We start from the raw sequence: 20,928 nt of genomic DNA on the forward strand, positions 1-20,928 counted from the left end.
AAAATCTCCTGATCAAGGAGTAAATCCAATTCGCCAGAGGAGTATTCCTTTGATAGACCCAAACCCAATTCTAGTGGTGTTTGGAGGGCATCCAATGACCAACTTACCCAAAGGTTGGCCAGAAAATACAAACTCATTACCCCAACCTATGGTGTCAATTCCAACAGCAGTGAAGTCGATTCCACCAGCAGTTTAAGTTCCACTTCAAGTGGACTCTCAGGTGCAGAACCTTCCACCAGCAATAGCTCAACCATTTCCATTACAGGTGCAGGTTCCAACTGAGATACAGAACCCTCCATCAGCAGCAGTCCAGCAACTTCAATCTCAGGTCCAACAGAATGTTCCACTTTCGAACATTCAATAACCTACAAACATACCACCAAGGCCACTTATGGCCTTTCCAATGGCATTCGAAACGCAACGCCCTCTAAGGAAACCTCCTGATCAAGGAGTAAATCCAATCCGCCGGAGGAGTATTCCTTTGGCAAACCCAACCCCAATTCCAGTGATGTTTGGGGGGCATCCAATGGCCAACCTACCCAAAGGTTGGCCAAAAAATACAAGCCAACTTACTAACTTCTCCTAGCAAGACTATGGCTTGGCCATGAGGAAGGTCGACAAACCTTTCCATAGGAAGCCGTTACCACTTCTTCCATTTGAAGAAGATTTTTCACAGTCAGTTTTTCCTTCGGAAACGGCATAAGCTTCTCAATCGTTGTATATTCTTCCACATGAAGAATATAAAGGTCATAGTATTTTTCTTCCAATTTCGAAAAAAAAATGCTAGTACTTTATTTGTCTTAAATTCACATCTTGTGATTTTTTGGGGGCAAAACTTAACCAATTAACTATGTATTTGGCCTAAGGATGTACAAATTCGTCATCCTCGTAAACCTCCAGACCCTAGGGGGCAACAAAATTAGATGTGAGGCTTCAAATCTTCGTCTTAGTTAAATAAGCCGTTTAAAGTTTTCGGCCCAATGGTATATTCCGGCTAAAAAGTTTTAGTTATTCAATTCCTTAACAATAGGAATATCACATAGCAAATTCTCACTCACATCTAAAATTTGATATGCCTTACAATTCTTCAAAGAATATCAGGCACATCAAATTTGGGAGGCAATGTTTACACCCTATTTTTCCACTTTCTAGAGGAAGATTGCTCTGATCAATTCCAATGGAAAGGTACTGCGATATTCCAGTGGAAAGTCTTGGGACACATGGTAGCCAAGGAAGTAAGCGGTTATATGTAAAGTCATAAGACATATGGCAGCCTAAGAAGGTGGTTGATTCTAATGGAAAGGTACTATGATGTTCCAGTAGAAAGTCTTGGGACACTTGGCAGTCAAGGAAGTGAGCGGTTATATGCAAAGTCATGGGACACATGGCAGCCTAGGAAGCGAGCGGTTACAAGCGGTTACATGCAAAGTTATGGGACACATGGCAGCCTAGGAAGCGAGTCGATTCCAATGGAAAGGTACTATAATGTTCCAGTGAAAAATCTTGGGACACATGACAGCCAAGGAAGTAAGCGGTTACAAGTGGTTACATTCAAAATCATGGGACACATGGTATCCTAGGAAACAAGCGGTTACATGTAAAATTATGGGACACATGGTAGCCTAGAAAACAAGCAGTTACATGCAAGCTACCATTACTAAATTCTATAAATAGGGCATGATATTATAACTTAGAAGGCCTGCTGAATGCCAAAACAGCATTTCAATACAATATTACTTTTTATTGCAATGCACTTTCAATATGATTAGTTTTAATCCTGCACTTTACTTTTCATTAGATAATTTTACAATCAATTGCTTTACTTTCATAAGTAACGTAGTTCTTCCTAGCCAGTTAACTATCACGAAGTCCTTTATCAAAGGCAAAAAGAACCATGAGGTGTTCATTTCAGACCTCATCACAGTCGCCTGGTCTCGCAATCTTCCTTCTGGAATATTGTTTGGATCTCTCTTCGGAACTATTGCAGTTCTTGGCACGCCCATCCAGTTCCATCGGAACCGACCACTTTTATAGGCCAAACACACTTATCTTAAATTGATTGGGCAACACCACCGGGTTGGATGAAGTTCATCCAACCTGAATTGAACAGAAAGATTCTCTATTCAAAAAAGCTAAAGTTATATGTAAGCAAGAACATGCACTTGATCTCCCAAAGTTACGACAAATTTACTGACATATCATATATATATATATATATATATCGTTTAAAGATAAAGTTTACATGACAACGAAATATAGGGATAAAGTTTCCATAACCAAAAAAAAAACGTGGATATTTATATGGAGACTAGATTCTTCAAGAATTAGGATTAGAGCAGCAATGGCATCATCATTTGGAAATATTAACGTGTCTAGGGTATAGAAGATGGAATAGCTCCAAATTGGCGGTCTTAAAGTAAAGTTGCAATTGATTTGATTCAACCTAGCCGAGTACTGACAATTCAAGTTCAAGCTCAACTTGAATCCAAATACTATTATTATTCAATAACTTGCCAAATTTGAGCTCATATTTTTTTTGGACCAAACTTTAAGCCTAGATCACGTGTTGAAAAGGATTTGATAGTGATGATTTCTGAAAAATAATGTTGCATTTGGCGCCATGAAATAGACACTTTGAAATTGAAGAATAATTTAGTTTAAACTTAAACCTAAAGAGTAAGATATCCTCATTGCGAGTAAGCGTCATTAGTTGTGTTGATAAATAGAACTTATCCATGAGACCTCACCTAACTTCTAAAATGGATTAGGTAGGGGTCCTAGCGAAAGGGAATAAATGACTCACAGCTTTCAGTACCATGATTTGTATCACCCTCCTCATATACAACTCACGTTTTAGTCATGTATTTGATTCTTTTTACTTCATATATTCTACAATATCCAACAGGATGAAGAAAAGCAATACCTGGTAGTCCCTGCTTATATACCTGTTATTGGCCTTAATTCACAATACTACTCTCTAGTCTTAGCAAGAACTCTTCCTTGGATGACCAAAATGGCCTAAAAGAAGCCCAAGTTGTTATAGTAATAGTCCCCCTTCCAGCACAAGGCCATCTCAACCAGTTCCTCCAACTCTCCCGACTCATCTCCTCCTATAACATACCGGTCCACTATGTCTCCACCACCACCCACATCTGCCAAGTCAAGCTTCGCGTCCATGGTTGGAACCCTCTCGACATCCCAACATCCATTTCCATGAGTTGTCAAACCTTTCTTTTATCTCTCTTCCTCCCAACCCCAATGCCTCCATTCAATTTCCCTCCCATCTTCAACCATTATTTGAAGCCTTAACACAGTTTCGCCAACCCACAGCCGCCATTTTTTGCGTGCTCTCCTCCACTACAAAACGAGTTATCATCATTCATGACTCCATGATGTCTTCTGTTGTTCAGAATGTCACTTGTATCCCAAACACTGAGTCCTACATGTTCCATAGTGTCTCAGCTTTCGCTACTTTCTTCTACTTCCGGGAAATAATGGGAAAACCTTTCCCACTTGATGTCAAAATACTCCAAGACCTCCTTCCCAGGAAGGTTGTTTAACTCATGGTTATCAAAATCACGATTCTGAGTTATAAAATAACACGATTCTACGATTCAAAATACAAAATCGATCCAAATTGTAACAAAATCGTTCAATTAGTAGAATCAGGGTAGAATCGGTCCACATACTATACGATTTAATCGATTCTACAAATTTCATAATACACTTTCAAAGACTAACCCCAATTTCATAATACACGTACGCCAAAGATTGTTATTCAATCATGAATCGTAAAGGTTTCATCACTCCGACTATACAATAGGTGAAGAGAAGAGGGAAATTCACTGGACAGTCACAGAAGTCATATTAAAATCACATAAATAGGTAAAACATGATACCTTCGTCCTTACTCGCTCGCTGGTAGAATTGGTTGCTGGTCTTCATCGTTAATCGCCGGTCGCTGGTCTTCGTCGGTCGTTGCTTCATCGGTCGCTGCTCGCAGGTCGCTAGTCTTCGTCGGTCACTGATCGCTCCCCTCTAGTCGCTCTTCGTGTCACTGATCCCCTCTTCTTTGTCACTGCTCCCCTCTTCTTTATCGCTCCTCTTCGTTTGTGGAGGCAGATTAAGCATAAGACTCTATTCAAAATAAAAGACAGCCCAAAGGCCATAATTGGAAGTGACAACTGATGCCCTAAAGGGAAAGCTCTAGTGTAGTAGTTCGTGATCTCAGTTAGAAAAGGGGATTCCGCCTCTCGGGCTTGCCGTCCATATTTTTCCAAATAAAAAAGAAATTATTGGGCCTTTAGCTGATAGGGTGTAAGAAGTAAATGTCTGTGTAACTGTGTTTGAGGTTTTTTATTTTTTATTTATCTATATATTTTTTGCTCCCCTAATAATGAAATGCTTCATAATAGAAATGTGAATGAGGTTTTCTATTTTTTATTTATCTATAGAATTTTTTTTAAGTATAATATTAATTGTGCACAATTTGGGGGAGGGTAAAAAAATTTGGGGGAAGTCATTTTACTTATTTACGAGGCAAAAAATATCTCTTAAATGTCAAATTTTATTCCTTGATGGGCTATGTTGAGGTTAGATATATTTGGTGGTGTGTTTTGGCCTTATTTTTATTATATTTTACAGATCTTATTGTTTTAGAAGTTAGTTTCAATTGTTTTTTCACAATTTGGTAGAATCTTACGATTCACGATCCGATTCTACGATTCCGATTCTACGGAGACCAAAACAATTCTGTGTAGAATCCTGATTTTAACAACCTTGGTTTAGTTCCAGAGTTTGTGGAATTTCTTCACATCCAAATTAATTGCTGGAACTTCAGCTCTGGTTATCTATACAACTCATGCAAGGCAATAGAAGGAGAAGGGGTATTTATTGATTTACTTGCAAGAGAAGAGAATACCCAAAACATGAAGCAATGGGCTATTGGACCATTCAATCCGGTGGAAGTATCTGATGAAAAGAAGCCAAATGATCAACGCCACAAATGCTTGGAATGGCTGGACAAACAGGTCCCAAACTCGGTGATATTTGTGTCTTTTGGGACGACAACTTCATTGAGTGATGAACAAATCAAAGAGCTCGCGATTGAACTGGAACGAAGCGAGCAGAAGTTTTTTTGGATATTGAGGGATGCGGACAAAGGCGATGTGTTTGCGGGAGAAACAAGAAGAGCTCAGCTGCCAAAAGGATTTGAAGAAAGAGTGGAAGGAAAGGGATTGGTGGTGAGAGATTGGGCACCTCAATTGCAAATTCTCGGACACGAATCCACAGGAGGCATGAGTCACTGTGGTTGGAATTCATGCATGGAGAGCATCAGTATGGGGGTGCCAATAGCGGCATGGCCTATGCATTCAGACCAGCCGATGAACACTATGCTCGTAACAAAGTTACTCGAGGTTGGCCTAGTGGTCAAGGTTAGGGCACGTCGCGAGGAGTTGGTAAGCTCATCAACGGTTGAAACAGCTGTGACAAGATTGATGGCATCGAAGGAAGGAGATGATATGAGGAAGAGAGTGGTGGAAATGAGTGGCGCTGTCAAGCGGTCGGTGGGGGAAGGCGGTGTGTCACGCATGGAGTTGGATTTTTTCATTGTTCATATCACCAGATCATAGCTAAGTTTGATAATTTGTCAAGAAAATCATGATTGCAGAACTTAGTTGACGAATGAAACAATTGTTGTAGTAGTTGTAGTTTATAGTGGAGACACTAGCAAATTGTAGTGGTCTACAGCTTAAGCGTTCATCAAAGTTACTAAGTTCTGTTTTTTTTTTTTTTATTCGGCAAGTCTCTTTTTTCTTCGTGTTCCATCATGTTAATGAACACATTATTTTATATATATTACAGCATAACAAGGAATGGAAAAAAAACAAAACACAAAACAGCTTTTCAATATGCACATGCACTTGATTTCCCAAAGTTGGGACAAATTTATTGACATATCATGTCTATCATTTGTAAAAGATAAAGTTCCCATGACAACCAAAAAAATGAATAAATAAATAAAATATATATATATAAACTTGAAAGGAAAGAAATATGGAATAAACATTTTTTCTATATTAGCTCACAATTCATAAGTTTACACAAAATTTATTTATAAGAGAGAATACACACATAAAATCAAAAAACTGGTTACAATAACTAGCTGGCCTAATTTATAATTTCTTAATTTACAGCATTTGACCAATATTCTATTTACAGCTAATAATATTTGGTAGTATTACTACCGAATCTTTCCTTTTGAACACTGCTCCTCAAGCTGGTTTAAAGATATTTTCTATAACCAGCTTACCAATTAGTTTGTTGAACTGTCTTATAGGAAGTCCCTTTGTAAGCACATCTGTAACTTGCTCTATAGTCGGAATGTACGACATACAGATCAATCCATTTTTGAGTTATTCCTTGATGAAGTGTTTATCTACCTCCACGTGCGTTATTCTGTCATGAAGCACTGGATTGTGAGTGATTGAGATAGCAACTTTATTGTCACAGTACAATTTCATAGGTAACGGATTCGAGACCTTTAATTCTTCCAATAGTCTCTTAATTCATAACACCTCACAATTCCATGAGCAACTGATCTAAACTCGGCCTCTGCGCTACTTCTTTCTACCACATTATGTTTTTTACTCTGTCAAGTGACAAGGTTACCTCCAACAAAGGTGCAGTAGTCAGAAGTTGACCGTCAGTCTTTCCAACAAGTCTTTGATACTGCTTTCTATTCAGAACTTCTTCATCTTTAGAAGGTTTGACTCAATCGGTGTCTCGGCTGGTTTACATGTTAACAGACCTGTCTCACTAAGTAAATCAAGGACATATTTATGTTAATTCACAAATATACTTTCTTTGGATCTAGAAAACTCCATTTAAAGAAAGTATTTTAATGTATCCAAATCTTGGATCTCAAAGTCAGTTGCAAGTCTCTTTTGTAGTCTTTCCAATTCTTCATTGTCATTACCTGTCAAGACTATATCATCCACATAGACAAGTAAGATTGCAACCTTGCCTTTTCTACTATCTTTGTAGAACATGGTATGGTCAGCTTGGCTCTGACAGTAGCCACAATTCTTCACAACTCTCCTAAATCTCTCAAACTAAGCTTTAGGGGACTGTTTGAGACCATATAAAGATTTTTTCAGTCTACAGACTTTATTAGGTCTCAATTTTCCTTCAAACCCAGGTGGTAGATTCATAAAGACTTCCTTCCCAAGATCTCCATTTAAAAAGACATTTTTTACATCTAACTAGTGTAATGGCGAGCTGAAATTCACAGCCAAAGATAACAAAATTCTAATTGAGTTTATCTTGGCTATAGCAGCAAAAGTTTCCTGATAATCAATTCCATAGGTCTGGGTGAACCCTTTTGCTACTAGTCTTGCCTTGTACCTCTCTGTGCTACCATCAGTTTTACATTTCATAGTAAAGACCTACTTGCAGCCTACTATTCTTTTCTCCTTAGGTAAATCAACTATCTCCCAAGTATCACCTTTTCTAAGAGCATTCATCTCTTCCATTACTGCTAACTTCCAATTCGGATCATCAAGAGCTTCCTGAATGTTTCTCGGGATAAACAAGTGAGATTTTTGAGGTAAAAGCCCTATGAGTGTGAGAGAGTTTTTCATAAGAAAGGTATTTAACAATGTGATATTTTGGATTTAGATATTTGATTCGAATACCTTTCCTAATAGCTTTATGAATATCGAGGTCTGATGGTTCTTGGTTAGGAGAAGTAACAGGAACTGAAGATGAGTTAGGAACATAATTACCTGTGATATCTGGAGGTCCAGTTCCTGGAGGTCGAGATTGATCATTTCCAAGAGGAATAGGATGACTTTGACTCTTTTGATGAGGTATTCTCCGAGTATAAACCAAAGGCTCAATAATGGGAACTTTTGTGCCCGGTTGTAGTGATTCTTCCCTTATTTCAGATACAGTAATGTTTGGCACTATATAACTAGGATTCCCTTCATTGTTTTAATTGGTTTTATCACATTGTTGTTGACTTTGACTTTCGGAAATAATAGTAGAATGAGGTAAAGTAGTCAAAATCACATTTGGTAAAGAAGTAAAAGATAAATCCCAAAAATTTTCTTCCATTACCTCATTCTCCCCCTGAAGAGAATTTTTGTAAAAGTAGGATTTATATATTTTCAAAGAAAGAGACATCCATACTCACATAAAATTTTCTTGTTTGGGGATTATAACACTTATATCCCTTTTGATTAGAAGCATACCCTATGAAAACACATTTTTTAGCTCGAGGATCAAGTTTGGACTAAGTATTATTGGGTATATAAACAAAAGCGATGTAGCCAAAAACCTTTAGAGGTAAATCCGAGTATATCCTTGATAATGGAAAAATTCTTTTGAAACATTCTAATGGCGTGCTATATTTTAAAACACATGTAGGCATTCTGCTAATCAAATATGAAGCTATTAAAACAGCTTTCCCCCAAAGATATTTTGGAACATTGATTGAAAACATTATGGCACGAGCCAGTTCAAGTAAATGTTTATTTTTTCTTTCAGCAATTCCGTTTTTTTGAGGGGTATCCACACAAGTAGACTGATGATGGATATCATTTTCTTTTAAAAAAACTCCCCAAAATTTCATTAAAATACTCGGGTCCAGTATCGGTGTGAAAAATGCTAATTTTTGCTTGAAACTGAGTTTCAACCATTGTGTAAAAATTCTTTAAAAAAAAAATTCAACCTCAGACTTTTCATTCATCAAATAAACCCAACATAAACGGGTATGATCATTTATAAAAGTAACAAACCATTTTTTCCTATAGATAGTAGTGACTCTTCAAGGTCGTTAAATATCACTATGTATTAAATAAAATGATTCTGAAGAAGTATAAGGTTTTGGCAAAAAAGTAATACTATGACTCTTAGATAAGAAAAAACTTTCATAATATAATGATGAATAATCCAAACCTTTAAATAAATTAGGAAACAAATGTTTAAGATATGAAAAGTTAAGATGTCCAAATCTTAAATGCCAAAACATTATTTGTTCTTAAACAAAGTAAGAACTAACACTATTAAGACCCTGAGCCTTTTTACTACTAGAGAAGTCCCCATCAAAGTAGTAAAGTCCATCTATTATCTTAGCACTGCCAATCTTCTTCCCTGAGCTCTAGTCCAGAAATTCACAGTACGAATTACAGATTATTACACGACAATTAGATTCTTTGGTTAGTTTACTCATAGACAAAAGGTTACAGGTTAGTTTAGGGACATGGAGAATAGATAAAAGATCTATATTCTCAGATAATTTTACTAAACCTTTTCCTAAAATAGATGAGAAATGATAAGTGCTCAAATGTGATACATTTTAACACTTAAGCTAGGGTATTTTAGTCCATTCATATATCTTACTTTCATGTTTTACTAATTATTTGTGTTTTCACCTATTTCAGGTTAATAAAGTTCAAACAGGCTAAAAAGAGCCATTTAGCTCAATTTTGAATCTAAGAAGCAAATCCGGAAAGAAGTCAGAAAATTGCACCAGAGGAACTTCAATCGATCGAAGGAAATCCCGATCAATTGAAGCTGGCTATAATCGATCGAAATGAGGCGGTGCCAGCTCAGCATTGTGGATAAGGCCGAAAAGATATTTTTGTGGACACATCAACTTCGATCGATTGAAGCTAAGTGTTCGATCAATCGAACATCATTCGATCGATCGAACTGACTGCTGATAAAATGTTGTCTAATTCCTGAGCGCACCGGACTTTACCTAACTTGAGTAGTTGTGAATTTCCTCCATTCATAGGCTGTATTTCTAACTTGGTGCTTACTTAAAGAGGCTTGTAATAGATATATTAAACAATTATTGTAAAAATATCATAGAGAGTTGTTCTTACCAAATATAGAAATAGTTTCTCTTTCTAGAACTAGGGTTTTGGGAAGAAAACAAGGATGAAGATGATGATGTCAACCTCTAAGGTAGCCCTTGAGGGTTCCATGACCACTATAATAAGTGGCTAAATCCTTCTCTTGGGGCTAGAGATAGCCCCTAGGCTTGCTTCCAAAACCTAGCTTTTGTGTATTTTTGGGAATTTTAGTTGTAATTGATGTTTTGACCATGAATAAATGTAGATATTGCGATTTTTACATGATTTGTATGGATTAATGCTTTCAATTGATCATTTAGTTCTATGCATATGTTTATGTATGCTAGAATGAATGTTCATATATTTTCCTTTAGATTTAATAAAATTGATGCATGTCTACATGCGTTGATGTTGTTAATCTAGTGATGGTCAAGGCATGGTGCTTAATTGATTACTCTTGTGGTTTATTTGATGGTTCATACTTATTTCTTGATGGATTATACCACACCCTTAGTTTAATTATCTTAATTTTCATGTCACTAGTTTAGATGTAGTGTAATTGCTCTAATTTCTTAGATAGGTGGACAATCTATTCTTACTGTTTGATGTTCCATACTTATGAGTGCAAGAAGTACATTTCTCTAGATTATTGTGTGTGCACTAATTGTGGTTTAATTGAATGGTTTTTGGTCTTATTTGATAGGTTGTGTTATTCACTAGATTGATTAAACAATATATACTTATTTGCCATCCATTATGCTTTGTTTTCAATTGGTGTCACACACACACATTTTACAACTTGAATTTCCCCATTAATTTACAATTGCTAGTGTTTGTTGAAGTAAAGCTTAGTGGTGAACTCTAAGCCCAAGACCTTTCTCTCATATTACTTTTTCTAAATTCTAGATTTTCATTTAATTGCTTGCTTTTATTGAACTATTAGCTTAATCAAATCAAACCTTCTTTTGATCGTTCAACCTACTAATCCAACATTGATTCCAAAGTACCGTTCATTTCTCTTGGGATGATTCCTATTCACTCTTGTTTCTTTAATAGTTAGTAGTGCTAGTGACATTCTATAAATTCAAACTTGGCCACATTTCACATCACATTGCAATTTGGTTGTCATCATAGACGACAAGAGAAGTGGCACGCCAAGTTTTGGCGCCGTTGCCGGGGATTTGGTAATGCCGTATTTTTTTATTTAATTAGGAATTAGTACTCCTTTGATCTTGTTTTTATTTCATTTTATTTTGTTTATTTATTGTGTTTGTTCTTGATTGGCTAGGTACATTGAGCCAAGGGAAGTGAAGCAAAATGATTCTAAAGTAAGGAAGCAAGCAAAGCTAAGCAAAAGCAAAAGCCTAAAAAGCTAAAAAAATAAAAAATAAAAAATAAAAAAAATTACAAAGCAAAACAAGGCAAAATTTGAACATAAATTGAAGTTGCTTAATGACCCTTTGTGAGCTTTTTTAACTCTTTTACTTTGATAAACCGTTGGCCTGTGAGGAGGCAATTTTTTTTCTTGCATATTGTTGAAAGCATGGGAGTATGGAATCAATGTATGTGGAGGTTTGTTGATTGATTTATTGCGGAGGAGAAATGTTTGTTACTTGCTTGTTGTTGTTGTTTTGATTGTGCATGCATGGTTGTAGGTCGTTGAATCCAACCTTGTCCCATGAAATTTGAATCTTGAATCAATTGTTTGTAATTCAAGAGGAAGGGGTAATTCTAATGACTCCATTTCATCAATGGAGGAACATAATAAGGACTATGTTGAAGACCCTGGTCACATCGACCAACAAGCAGGCATTCTTCATCCTAATGTGCATCAACATCATGATAACATTCAAGTACCATTAGGCATGCCTAGACCCTTTATTCCACAACAACAAGGCCAAGTTCAAATAGGAATGCCTCGGCCATTTTTTGTTCTACCTCCACCTCTAATTGTTCAAGCAAATCATAGTGCTCGTGTAGAGCCACCAGTTGTGAATCCTCCCTTTGCTTTAAGAGATCATTATGTGTCAAATGAGTATAATGCACCAACATGCATTCAATTACCTCCATTTAGAGTACATCATTATGAGATTAAACTATAAACAATTCAAATGCTTCCCAATTACCATGGGCTACCAAGTGAAGAACCTTACAAGCATTTGGATAAGTTTCTTGAAGTGTGATCCACCGTGAAATACACGGACATGCCAGAAGAAGTTTTGAGGTTAAAACTTTTCCCTTTCACCCTTAAAGATAAAGCAAAATACTGGTTTAACAATTTGAGGCCTTTTTCTATAACTTCTTGGGCAGAGATGTAATAAGAGTTCTTAAAAAAGTATTATCCGATGTCAAAGACCAATTTAATGAGAACTTCAATTCGTTAATTCTCACAAGGGAATGGGGAATTGTTTCATGAGGCATGGGAACGATTGAACGATTTGCTTAGGAAATGTCCACACCATGACATCCCTAACTGGCAATTAGTTCAATTCTTCTTTGAAAGTTTGTTGGACAACTATAAAGGTATGGTTGATGCTTCTATTGGTGGTTCTTATCTTGATAGGCATGAAGATAATATATGGCGCTTATATGAAAGTATGAGTGAAAATTCAATGCATAGATCTTTATCATCTAAAAATGGTACAAATGTAGGTCGAAGAAAGAATGTCGGCCTATATTAAGTTGACCATTCTAATGATATAGTCGCCGAAGTGAAGTTCTTATCCCAAAAGTTTGATCAATTTTTGATCAACCAAAATTCGGCCAACCAAGTATCTTCCTCCCCTAATCATACTCATCATCCTTCCAATGAATCATGCATGACTTGTTCTAGTGTTTTACATTCTACTTCCAATTGTCCTCATGAACATGTGCAAAGTGAAGATCATGAACAAGTGAATGCCACTTTTGTTAATCAAGGGAATAATCCCTACGGCACTCATTATAATGCCGGTTGGAGGAATCATCCAAACTTTTCTTGAAAAAGCCAAGGGGAAGGCTCAAAGCCTCCCCAAAGTGGTTTCCAAAGCAAGTATGTTTCTTCCCAAATGCAATGCCAAGGTTCCCAAGGTTATTATTCATCTTACCAAGCATCCCATTGAAACCAATTTTCAAACTCACATTTTCTAAACCAATTATCATATTCTCAAGGAAATTCAAGGAGTCTCCACTACAAGAAAAAGAGTTTTTTACCACGATGGAAAACACTTACTACCACGGTTTTGAACCGTGGTAGTAAGGCATAACTTTCTACCACGGTTTTGTACTGTGGTAGAAAGTGCCCTTTCTACCACGGTGCATAACCGTGGTAGAAAGTCTTCTTTCAACCGTGAAGTCGTTCTTTCAACCATGGTTCTACACTGTGGTAGAAAGTGGTATATAGTTTTTTTTTTTTTTTAAATTAGTGCAACCCCCATGAGGCCTTTTTTTCCCCTGCTACTAGCCTTTCAAGGACTCCAGAAGCAAACACTAAATAAATAAAAAATAACATCATAACCAAAATAACTTACAACTAACCAACAACATCATATATATATATAACAAATTTCAAATCATTGTTTTATACAAAAATTAACCATATACAAATTTCTTGCTTCTTATACCATATACCAAAATAAAACAAAAATTCTTACATCTTCTTGCTCTGTTTCAGTCTCTCTCTTCCATTACATATATGCAACTTCCTTATGAGCCATACAAAAAATATAACGGCAACAAAAAAAGTAACGGCAACCGCAATCCTAGCTTTGACCTACAAAGATGAAATAGTTGAAGTCAGATAATGTAAAGCAAGTTGTAAAGTTGTCAAAATTAAACCAAACAAAACAAGTATTACAATAGACTCTTCGTATTAACTATATCTTGAGTTATTGACATCCCGTCACCAAAAGAAATCATTTTAGTAATGCATGACTATAATAGTCCTCCTTCAAATCTTCAATGTAATATATATCATAATCAAATAGAGATGAACCAAAGAAACATTGAGACTAATTAGAATTCTAGTTACATGCACTTAGCTTTGTAATTATATAAGCTAGCTGAAATATCATTAGCTTTTACTATATAATAGTACTTCAAGTTTTCAAATAATATCCCACAATAACAAGATTTGTTATAATTCAAATTAATTTACCTTTAGCCCCATTCCCTACCCCACCCCCACCACACACACATACACCCCCACCACACACACATACACACAAAAGAACATTCATGATAGATAGAGACAATGAAAATAACAACACAATTAATATGCTTGGGGACAAAAACTGAAGTTCACTTTCTTTCTTTTTATTTTACTTTATTTCAAAGGAACTTGCTAGAGATAGGCTTTTGATGGAATTGGCGCGAGAACATGCAGTAACTACAGTAGATGCAAATCAAGATTCTCAAGCCAAGGTAACCTCTTTGTCTGCTGTAGCTGTGGGTGCTGGTCTTGGCTGTTGTCATGGGTGTGGCATTTGCCTTAAGGAAACCATAAGCACCTTACAGTTTTGGTCACATCTTGTCGGCTGCATATGTTCCAGATGTATATGAGTTAGGTAAAAAAGTATATATCCTTGTTCTGTTATTTTATATAGATATTTATGTTATTAAATTAAATTATTTTAATCAGTACCAAATGACCTTCTGTTTTTTCATTTTATTAATGGGAAATTTTTCTGGGTAAATGAACATTGGTCTTCTTTTAGAACTTTCTAAATTTTGTTTGAAGATGCAGTTTTCTGAAGATAGGAATTTCAGAGGGAAATAAAATGAATGTGATGCATATAGTCTCTTATGGATGGTTTGGTGAAGTCCCTAAAGGAAGTTCCTTCGTGTTTACCTAAGTTTGGATTTGTCCGAGTGTGGAAGATAATTTCATATTGCAAATGGTTTTATTCAGCAACTGGAAAATAGAAAAGTTACATCTATGCTATGTTTGGTGTGGGAATTTGTTTTTCTTTTTTGGAAAAAGGAAGAGGAAGAGGAGTGGGGAGAAGCAAGTGGATGAAAAGGAGGGAAAGGAAAAGAATAGGTAGGAGGTCTCCCTTTGAGACCATCATATACTTCCGCCTTAAAGTGGGCAGAAGCCGAGAGGGAAGCATCTCTACTCCTCCTTTTGCATTTTTGCCCTTGTAGATAAACATCTTCTTTAACCATTCAATGGTATAACAGTTAAATTATGCATTACCCATTTCCTTCACACCCAACTAAACAAAATGAATAAAAGTCCTTCATTTTCCTTGAATACCTCATCCATCCTTCCTTCTTCACTTTCCTTCCTTTCAATTTTCATCACACCAATTGTTGTGAGCACGATACCTATTTATTTTATTTTCTATTCATTTACGAATTTTGAAGGAAAATCACATGCAATGAAGTAGCAAAACTCTGTCCATATCTGAGAAGAAAGCATGAAGGAAACAGCCCAAGCCCAAGACGAATCCGAATCCAGAATTACCTTTAAAAAGTAAATGGGTGTTTTAAGATGGATTGTTTCTCGCGTGACTAAAAGTTGATAATTTCTGCGTAAGTGCATGTATGGTTGAAATGATTCTATGCAACAAAAAGATAGAAATCATAGAAGAAAGATATAATTTCCATGCACATATATGCACGTGTATAGTTGATAAAAAAAGTCTCTAATTAAATACTAATAAATTTTAATCATAGGTACAATCAGGCCATTGTCAATAATTAAATATATGTTTCATGTCATGAGAAGAAAATGTTTGATTATTTATAACTTCTTTTCATTATAGGGTTACTCTTCATCAAAATTAGAACACTTTAAATGGCCAACAAAGAATCATAATGATTGGTAGTGCGAATATATGCTTTATTTTTCAAAGTGGTAGTTTCACACCCCACTAGAATTGGTTGAAGGGAAACAAAGTTCCCTAGGTAGCGTATATCCTATGTACCATTAGTTATTTCTTTTAAGTTCAAATGCACATAAAATAAGCACCTTTTTTTCTAAAAGTATAGAAGAATAGTTGATGTTTCACCTTAATTTAACCAAATAAAGTTCAAAAAAAATGAAAGGGATTCATCAGCATTAGCCAATCATAAAAGTGTTGTCGGCTAGAATGACTGAGAAAATTTCCCTTAAAACTCTATTCCTAGGAAAAATATTTCACTGCTCTTGAACTAGATATGATAGTTGACAATAAATGGGCATCCTAGTTAGTAAAGTTATGGAAAAAGCAGCTATATTATTTTGCATGATTAGTAGCCAATTCCCTGGAGTTTACCTGGTTGTGTTTCTATCATCATCCTTTAAAGTGCACAAATTAGGTACTTTAGGATTGAATTTTTATATTTATGAGTTTTATCTATTTTTGTTGGCACTTTTATCTATTTTTTTTTTTAAATTTTATTTAAATAGCTCCAATTGTTGATCTTTGTGGCATAAATCCAAATTGATTGTTGAAACTATAATTTCACACCTTAGTTTTTTTGGTTACCAAAAGAAGGGGTGAATGTTAGGTGTTGCAAGGTCATACAAGCATTGAAAATCTAGGGGCAAACCTATCTCTACTTTCAGATGCAACTAATTGGTTATATCAAACCTGTCTTTTTTTCTTTCTTTTTCCCCTTGGACATCCATGGAATTTCTAGATTTGTGATTTAGGTACTTTTGTAAACCTAATTTGATTCTTATTAGGTCTTCTAGTTCATGGCTTTTTCAGTTTTTTGTTGTTTGGAATCCATATTGTTCACAAGTATTGGCAAGGGACTTGAGGACTTGGGACTGGTTTGGACCTTGCAATTCAGCAAAATCAATGATGGGCAACTTGAGATTAAGCTGAGACTGGTACGGTTTTCCTTTGAATGAAAACCTCCACCTCCAGCTCCATATAAGAGGACACAACCTACCTTGGAAGCTAAAGCAGAAAACTACAAAAGAAGTGAAGAGGAAGGTGTATCTGTGAGAAGTGGACACAATCAAGAAGCACTACTCCAAAAAGCATGGTGAGAAGAAGTACAAGTGTGAGAAGTGTTCAAAGAGATATGCGGTTCAATTTGACTGGAAAGCCCATTCTAAAACATATGGTACTAGAGAATACAGATGTGACTATAGCACTCTTTTTTAAAGGTAATTAATCCACCCCATTTTTTCTTACATCAATCATATGCATATAATATGAATAACAACTAATACATAAAAAAAATTTAAGTTGTCAACTTGCATTAACTCCTTAAACAACATATCAACAACTTCTCCTCCACAACAATCAATCAAAACCTCCACATACGTTGATCCCATACTTCCATGCTTTCAACATTTTAAAACAAGAAATAAAAATGGCCTCCACAAGGGCCGATGTACGAGTAAGGTAATAAAGTTCAAGATACACCACAAAATTGGTCACTTAAAGGCAAGTGACCCCCCTGAGTATAAGTATAAGAAGCATTAAAAATGTGCAATCATAAAAGAATTTTATCAAACATAAAGACCATATAACTTACAAATTTTGATGTACTTGATTGGCCATGTAATCCACGCTCCCGTTGTTGTCTTTTCCCAGCCCCTTTGGAAGACTACATTTCAAGTACATGAAAATCAATTAAAGAAAATATAACACTAAAATACACCCTAAGTGGAGATAGTTAAATGAAAAAACTCAAAAATAAGGGGCATTATAAACAAATACACACAAATTCAAGATCACAAAACATCATTAAAACTTCTTTGCATGATCATATGAGAAGTCCACAGAGAATCCATGGAATGGGAAGCCATTTCAACACCACTGGTTTGGATTGAATTGTAATTGGGAAAGCTTTGAGCTGAAAGGGTTTCAACACCACTAGGGCGGATCATATATTAATGAATAATTATGCTTTAATGCTTAGTGTTTTACACTTTTTAGTTTTTATATTACCTATCATCTAATTTTTATTTTTATATCCATGAAATAAGGGAAAGGGGTGGGCCTCCATCAGAAAAGATATATATATATATATATATATATATATATATATATATATATATTTGCTTATAAATATATGAACAAACCACTTTTTTATTGGGCACTGGAATTAAATCGATCTATCTTGTTATTAGCTGAAATGGGATAACACAAGTGGAAAAAAAAACAAAAAAATGGGATAACGCTAGTAAACCAAGATTATTGCTCCTTTTACTATTGTTTTTTTTTTTTTTTTTTTTTTAATTGATTGGAGTATCTGAAGCACCAAAAATTAGAAGGAAACCCAAAAATCTGTTTGAAATAGGTTTTCCAAAAAAAACGTACTTCCCTTTGAAAATTCATAAAAGAATAAATTCTCAAACAATTTGCATGAATCCAAAGTCCATTGGAAGCTTAAACATTATATTTTTCTTCTATCAATTTAAATCAATAAATTTTCTTACCGATTAAATCAGGTTTGAAGGAAAAGATAGGAAAAATTCTGCTCACAAAACAGTTTTGACAGCATGTTAACATCAACTTCGAAAATCCATAGTAATTTCAAAATGCAATCAATTTGAGCCAAAAAAAAAAAAAGCCTGTAAACTCATTAATAATTGTACTATCATATCCAAATTTAATTTAAAATATAACAATTCTAAGTATAGATATTTCAGTTCTAAAATTAGTATGTGTGGTTCCATTTTCCAACACAACTCTTCACTTAAATTCTAACAATTCTTCAGCTAATTGAATTAAGATAATGTAAAGCAAGTTGTAAAGTTGCTAGAATTAAACCAAGCAAAGCAAGCATCATTATAATAAAGGTGCATTGAAAAATGAATCAGAATAGAAGTGGTTGTGGATTAAATATTTTACCTTCGAGTGTCATGGCGTTGTTCTGCTCCTAAGTTCCTAACAAATTGTTGGTCATGGATCCTGTCAGAAAAATATTTCAAAAATGTAATGCTAACAAATATAAAATATTCACATTGTATGTTAATATTGACTGCTTTGCCAAAAAAAAAAATTAAAACAAAACCCATACAACAAGTTAGCAGTTGCAGAGAAAGGGGCTTGAGAGTTGAGAGACAGAGGGCCAGCAGCTAAAGCTTATGAATGGCAAACCCGAAGTGGAACGGCGAACTCGAACTGGAACAGCCGGCAACGGAAACTGAAGGATATGTTTTAATTTTTTAAACAATCTGAAATGATATGCCGATATGGCTTTTGATATAGGTAATAGGTTTTGAAATTTTGATTCTTGCAAATAGATAGATAAACGGAATTATATGGGTTTTCAACGTCTAATTCTTGTAAATTTTGTGGTTTGCAGTTGCGCAGAGAGAGAAAGAGGGCAAGTTCAGAATCGAGAACGAGAATAGAGATGGAGGCGATTGGGGAGGCTGAAATGATTTGCCCTAAAAATATTTATATTGAATAATTGAAGAAATAACTTACCTAAATAAGGGCCTTCAGCTTGTTTCAACCCAAATTTACCAGTTAATCTTTCAAATCCTGCAAAAAATTTCACTAAATAGGATTTAGTTTGCAAAACAAGAATTACAGACACATGATTAATTGATTTAGAAAAGAAAAAAATTAAAACAAAACCCATACATACAAGTTAGCAGTTGCAGAGAGAGGGGTTTGAGAGTTGAGAGAAAGAGGGCCAGCGGTTGAAGCTTGCGAACGGTGAACCTGAACTGGAATAGCGGGCGATGGAAATTGAAGGATATGGGTTTTGATTTTTTGAACAATCTGAAATGATATGCCGATATAGGTTCTGATTCTTATAGATTTTGTAGTTTGCAGTTGCAGAGACAGAGAGAGGGCAAGTTCAGAGTTGGGAACGAGAATAGATATAGAGGTGATTTGGGAGGCTGATCTGATTCTTATAGATTTTGTAGTTTGCAGTTATAGAGGCAGAGAGAGGGCAAGTCCAGAGTTGAGAACGAGAATAAAGATAGAGGCAATTTGGGAGGCTGATCTGATTCTTGTAAATTTTGTAATTTGCAGTCGCAGAGACAGAGAGAGGGCAAGTTTAGAGTTGAGAACGAGAATAGAGATGGAGGCGATTTAGGAGGCTGAAATGATTTGCCCGTATGTGGTCTGTCCGTGTGTGTGTGGGGTCTGAAATGATTTGCCCTAAAATTTTAAGGTAAGTAGCGGGAATAAGACCCGCGTAAAGCCTTGCACTAAATTCACTTTCTACCATGGTGCCTGAACCGTGGTAGAATAACTTACTACCTCGGTTTTCCATTAATCGTGGTATAAATAGCAGGTCTAAATTTGTGTTAAATTAATTCACTTTTTTTACCAATAAATTCACTTTCTACCGCGGTTCTTTTATAACCGTGCTAGAAAATACAATTACTACCACGGTTTTCCCTTAACCATGGTAGAAGGTGTCTTTTACCACGGTTATTTTAAAACTGCGGTAAAAGGGCGTTCTAAAAAACTATTTTTCTTTTAGTGCCCGCATTTGAAGAGAAAGTTTTATCCGCTTTGGGTACTTTGTAGGCAAATACCCAATTGCTTTATTCTCATTCCCAATCGATTGCAAAGCTAGAAACCCAAGTTGGGCAAATAGCTAGTACATTGAATGCTAGAGAAAAAGGGAAAATGCCTTTGAATCCACCACCAAAACAACAATTTGTTGTAGAGACTAATTCCTCTTCGGAAGGTCATACACTTGAACATGTGAATGTGGTGACCTCTTTGAGAAGTAGAAGAGTTTTTGACAATCAAGGTGGTGTTCCCAATAAAGAGAGTGAACCGGTGCAACCCAAAGTTGACACCCATCCCATCTCACATCATATTCCTCCTTCATTGCATGTGAATGAATCTAATGTTGAAAATGTTGCAAATAATGATTTTGAAAAAGTTTTCGAGCCTAAAGCTCCGTTTCTGGAAGCTTCAAAAGCATCCATCTCTCTTGAAAAGCAACAAAACAAGGCTAATGAAATCATTGATGTGTTTAGGCAAGTTAAAATCAATCTTCCTCTCTTATATTCAATTCGACAAATTCCGATTTATGCCAAAATTTTGAAAGATCTTTGTACTCTTAAGAGGAAAAACAAGAGCCAAGCACCTAGAAAAGTTGTTTTAACCAAGCAAGTAAGCTCAATCTTACAACACAACACCCTCTTAAAATTCAAAGA

General features: G+C 35.5%; 1 long non-coding RNA gene and 2 pseudogenes across 1 annotated transcript; 1 reads left to right on the forward strand and 2 right to left on the reverse strand.

The window, feature by feature from the left end:
• The first annotated feature begins 1,295 nt into the window (after positions 1–1,295).
• On the forward strand, positions 1,296–6,027 carry LOC132305288 (zeatin O-glucosyltransferase-like; annotated as a pseudogene).
• A 6,204-nt stretch (positions 6,028–12,231) lies between these two features.
• LOC132305762 (small nucleolar RNA R71) lies at positions 12,232–12,330 on the reverse strand (annotated as a pseudogene).
• Positions 12,331–13,442: 1,112 nt separating this feature from the next.
• On the reverse strand, positions 13,443–19,870 carry LOC132303816 (uncharacterized). The gene is made up of 5 exons (XR_009481344.1): positions 19,389–19,870; positions 19,226–19,297; positions 18,644–18,703; positions 17,322–17,393; positions 13,443–13,614 (listed from the first exon to the last, which is right to left on the reverse strand). It is a non-coding gene; the product is annotated as an uncharacterized LOC132303816 (long non-coding RNA).
• Positions 19,871–20,928: the final 1,058 nt, after the last annotated feature.

This window comes from Cornus florida, unplaced genomic scaffold (assembly GCF_030987335.1).
Source record: "Cornus florida cultivar Cherokee Brave unplaced genomic scaffold, ASM3098733v1 CherokeeBrave_3.0.0_Hap2_Chr04, whole genome shotgun sequence".
Taxonomy (NCBI): Eukaryota; Viridiplantae; Streptophyta; class Magnoliopsida; order Cornales; family Cornaceae; genus Cornus; species Cornus florida.